This window comes from Stylophora pistillata, chromosome 11 (genome assembly GCF_964205215.1).
Source record: "Stylophora pistillata chromosome 11, jaStyPist1.2, whole genome shotgun sequence".
Classification (NCBI taxonomy): domain Eukaryota; kingdom Metazoa; phylum Cnidaria; class Anthozoa; order Scleractinia; family Pocilloporidae; genus Stylophora; species Stylophora pistillata.
Genome location: NC_142529.1, coordinates 20459368 through 20464907, shown reverse-complemented (window position 1 = coordinate 20464907; position 5540 = coordinate 20459368). Strand labels below are relative to the sequence as shown.

Genomic DNA, 5540 nt, shown 5'->3' with positions numbered 1-5540 from the left:
ACACAAAGGTTACGACACAATTCAAACAAATTCTACAAAGTGCCGTTTTTAGGAGAGTGTGCCAAACCTTGTCGTCGAAGGTTATAGATGTACTAGTATTCCTAATTCATTAAGAATGTAAAATCGTTCGACATCAGTAAGGCTCTTTTCTGCACAAATGAATTAAGCTACGGTTATAGCGTCTAAAAATCTTCAGGCTGAATACCCTATTTCGATATTTTTAATCCGTGTTAATCTTCTCCAAGTTTAGCCATCCATGTTTCTGTTTGGTTCACTCTAACCTCGTTATATTTAGTTTTCGACTGCTCTGTAAAGCAATTTTTATTTTCTTTGCGAACATTCTCTTCCTTGTAAAAAGGAGAAAAACGCTACGAATAGCACGACGCACTCGCCTCAAACGAGTTGATGATGTTTTATGCTGGAGTTCCTTTCAGAGCCATCATTAGACTGCTTTAAATACATGTATTCTGAATTCTTTAAGAAATTTACAGTAAAAAACATTTCAGTAAAAGATCTTAGTGCACATGCAGAAGTGGGAAAAACTCCGCTCTTCGCTGCAGATACGACACCATCTTTTCAAGAGATTATAATCTCCTGCATATCTGTAATACTATCGTTTGCATTTGAACAGGTCTGCTTCAAGAAAGAATCGATTATTTGGTTGACCTAATTCATGTTTATAAACTTACGAGGTACCTTCACTCATCTTCAGACAAGTGGCGTCCTATTATCAAACCCTACAACTTAGAGACATATGGTTTAAGGGCTTTATCAGTTATTGCCCCTATATTTTGGAACGATTTACCTATTGACATTAGATCAATCGACGATGTAAACAAGTTCAAATTTAGATTGAAGACCTTTCTTTTTAAGCAAGTTTATGAACTATCCTAGGTTCTCTATTTTGTAATTTTGTTATTATATATATATATAGGTATACGATTTTAGTCCTTTTTAAAGCATTGTAAAGCGCTTAGCACTGAAAAGGATAGGCGCTATATAAATATTTCATTTATTATTTTTTTTTAATCGATGGCTTTTGGCGAATGATCTGGGAATATAAAAACGCTTATAATGGTCAAGCTGACAGAACTACAGGAAAAAAGGAACGGAAGAGACATTGTTTTTTTCTTAGTTTGTTTTGTCCGAATACGTGAAAGAGTTCAAAATTGTCCGAATACGTGATTGGTCGATTGCAGAAGCAATTTTATTTACGAAATGTACGAGCGCGTGTGATGTCGAGTGATTTTTCGAAATCCATGCTGAAATCATGTGCTAAAATACTAATTAAAAGTATGTCGTACACTTCGCCAAGTTCTACTGAACTATTCTAAAGAACTTTTTTCAAAAACTCTGGAAAAATTAGGTAACAAAGAAATAGGCCTGTTGTTTACAAACAAGCTAGGATCCTCTGCTTTGTAGATGGGAATAACCTAAGCGATTTTAAATTTGTCCGGGAAAATGCTTCAAAGCAGGAAGAGATTAATAATATCTGCCAGAGCAGCAGAATGAAAATTAAGTCCCAATACAAAAAGTCACTTTTCATTTTTTTATAGTATAATTCACCCAACAGAAAACACAATACTCCTATGTACTCAAGTACTTCATTAGATGATGTGTAATGTTCGAAGTTGGGGAACGAGTCCAATAGACCATACATTAGTATTCTCAATAACTTATTTAAGCCCTCTACAAACTATATCTTAGCTCATCAGTGCGCAAACTCACATTTTACTCCAAAGTTCCTTGAAATTAATAGTCTTCCGCAACAGTTTCCTCTCTTGGTATAGTTTTTCAAGCCGTCCGTCACTTCTGACAACAGCAACTAGCCCCTACTACGCGACTGAGTCCTTGTATACATTAACAAAGTATTCCGGAACATTCCAAAAGCTTACAACGAAACCGGTTCGATACCATTACCTCATAACAACAAAACCTAATAAAAAGTTCCAGAAAGTTCCATAGAAAGTTCATGCACGTAAGTCAGCATGACTAAGTGTTCTAGAAATTTCTAAACACCTATTTTCAGTCACTGACCTTAAGAAAGTGAAAAGGTTTGCAGAACCATCACCCCTCCATCAGTACACTCTTTGGCTCTTTAATGTAAGGAAGTTCTCTAGAGTTTCATTATTCTAGATGGCTTGTGATATATATTAAACCTCGTTATTTATTGACTTCATTCAGCGACCAGGGTATTTCCTTTTTTCTGGTTTTGCTTTTTATGACACTTAATCGCAAAGCCCTCAGCACTCATTCTTGATTAGTTTTCCAATTTTTCAAACTTTCTACATACAAATTAATTTGAAGAAATACAGCAAAAGCAATTTCATATCCGTCGCGAATAAATATGTTTATGAAAGCACTTGCAACTAATAATGCAATCCCGGACTGCTCTCGAGACTCAATAGAAAATTTCTCTCATACCCAAGGTCTTTTTTTGTCGTTTAGTGGGACCGAGGCAAGTCTTATGGCAGCCGGAATAGGTAAAAGCATAGTTAATAGAGTAAAAGTAAAGCCTGCTTACGAGCCAAGTGACCCATCGGGCTGGCGCTTATATCAACTCCGGTTTCCGTAGCATGAAGCGACTAGGGGTATTCTACTCCCCCCCCTGGGTGAAATGCAAGTCCATCGCAAGGTTGCCTCAGCATTGAATTCGCCGGTACCCATTTAATTCCCCCTGGGTGGAGAAAGGTACTATGAGAGTAAAGTGTCTTGCCCAAGAACACAACACAATGTCCCTGGCCAGGGTAATACAATCACAAAAAAAAAAGAACGGAGCCAGTATGTACCTATTTTCCCGAACAAAATTGTTCAAAAAATTTCTTTTAAAATACACGAAAATATTACACTAATGTATTACAGATCTTTTCAGTATGTCTTATCATTTCATTGCCCCTCGGATGTACCATTTCAACTGCAACTCTTGCATGACTCTGATCTTCGCCATCGTCGCCATCATAACCACAACTGAATGCCCTTTTGAAGGGCTTTTGACGCTTTTTGAGATTTTTCATTTCTTTTTTTCGTAAACGTTAGTTAAAATGTGTAACTTCAATCTAATCCCAAAAAAAAAATCGATTTTTTCGGCCTCTGAAGGTAAGAAGTAACCTTAAGTTAAATCCTGGTTATGACCTGTGTTAGCTGCCACTGGCTTTACTTTCAAGGATGTTAAAATCATCAAGCTGCTTCAGCGAAAGGAAGTGATTGCCAATATTTCCGTTTTATAGTCGACTTAAATACGACGTCTTTATTGAATTCAAGAGAGCCATTAGCACTAATTATCTTTTAATTCATTTGTTGTCATAATTATTCATTAGTTTTTTCTTGTTTAAGGATTAAATTTAGGGGGCTAAAAAAAGGAGAAGGAAAAAGACAAAAAACAACTGTTCTATTCTCAGTAAAGGAAAATCTTTACCCTTTACTGTGCAAACAGCTGAAAGCCAAGAGAGGGAAACAACGTCGTTTTTACCATTTGCCGTTTGCCAAAATCATTAAATAAAAGTCTATGTTGCTCCCAGATAAAAATTAGATCTCCTTTGTTGTCTCGGTTTAGCCTTGCTCATGTAGTCAAACCACAAAGAATCAATGATATCGCAAAGTAAAACTAACCAAACTGACCAAAAGGCGGGAAAACGCAACCACGTCCTAGTTGGTTTTACTTTTGCTTCTGATTGGGCGGTAGGATGGCGCACGTTTTAAGAACCAATTACAATGCAAAATGAAGAAAAACCATTGCAACTCTGGATTGCCTTCCAAAATATTAAAAGTTTTCTTATATACTAAAGGTCTGTTTATGTCTTTTAGTGGACCGCCACAAGTCTCATGGTAGACTATAGACACAGAAAAACAGAGCAAAGCTAGTGTATTTCCATCTTTCCCGAAAAGAAAAAGGCTTTTAAGTTAAAGAAACATATTGCACTAAAGCTATATAATAGATCTTCTTGTCACAAGTCATATAGTTTCACTGCTCTTCGAATGAATGTCTTACATGACTCTGATCAGCATGAACTGCATTATTGTTGCCGTAACGACCACAACTAAAAAACGCTTTTTGAAAGCCTCTTTAAACTGCGGATTCATAATCCCATAGATGATTGGATTTACAATACTACTGGAGAGCAACAAATACATTGATACCTTGAGCACTTTAGGTGGAATATAACCCCCAGCACTTACAATAAAAGCACTTAAGGATGGAGAACAAGCAAACTACTATGAAAAAACTCTTCAAAACTTTGATATCAGCACGATGGAGCCTTGCTGCACCCACGCCGTTTTGCGTAACATTGGCGTTGACATTTTCTGTGCTTTCTTTTACCGTTTGATAAATTTTCCGGTAGAAGTAAAATGTCGCACATTTTAGGAGGCTGAAGAGCCCTGTAATTAATAGAATGAAAGATAAGGGTATTTCCTTACAGTTGAGGGTACAAATAAAGACATTCGAGTTGAATTTGATTTTTACCCATCCGTACAGCGGAGGTATGGCGAAAAGCATAGAAACCGGCCAGACTACACCGCAGTACAACCAAGCAACTCTTTTACTGGGAGAGAACTTGATATACAGGCCTCGCATGACGACTTTCATGTATCTATTCAGGGAAATGAGGCCCATATTTAACAAGAAGGCCAAAAACATAGTACATTGCATTGATGCTGAAACTTCACACCATTCCCGGGTAAAAATCCATGTTCTCGTGTACAGGCTTATTATCCACGGAACGGCATGCTGAGGGTCACCATGAAGATGTCAGTCAGTGCAAGATTGTGAATGAAAATGTTGGTGATAGTTTGCATCTCGGAGTATCTATTTATAACATAAACAACCAGTAAATTACCGAGTATGGAACCAAGGCAAACCAGAATGGCGAAGGTTACCTCCAACGAAATTTCTGCTCTCGAGCGAGTAAGAGGTTCTTGGGAGGTTGTTTGGAGCATCCTTGTCTGTGGCTTTAGCGGTAGTATGCAGTGATTGAGAATAATAGAATTAGAACTACATGTACCCCACTAAACGTCTTCCTCCTGGAAAAACAAAAACAACTGATATCTCTTGTAGAAGCATTTGATAATATTTTTCCTTTTTTTAAAAAAATACTTTATGAAACGGAATGTTTGAACCCCATGGCTTACAACGGACAGCCTTCGACCTTATCAAGGCCGTAGCCAGGGGGATCCTGAGAAGCCCGTGACCCCTCCCCCCCCCTTGGTAGGCCTTCTTTTGAGCAAACAACCTACAATATTCAGGTGGTGCAAACGCCATGACAATATCTTGGCCTGCCCACTATACTCTCACTGCTCATTCCAAAACTGTAACATGAGGTCAAACATGCACGGCGTGGAGCTCGACATGACAATCTGGTGAGTAGCCTCTGTGACCCCCCCCCCCTTTGAAAAATCCTGGTTACGCCCCTGCTTATAATTACCACTCATGTTTGTGATGATGGAAAAAATACGGCAAGATGTTCTTTTTGAGAAAATTTACTCGTGCTTATTTATTCCAAATTGCACTCGAAATCATGTGATTACCTATACTAATGTATCTC

General features: G+C 37.8%; 1 pseudogene; it reads right to left on the bottom strand.

Annotated features, from left to right (window-relative positions):
* Positions 1-3984: 3984 nt before the first annotated feature.
* LOC148720524 (rhodopsin-like) lies at positions 3985-4935 on the bottom strand (annotated as a pseudogene).
* Positions 4936-5540: the final 605 nt, after the last annotated feature.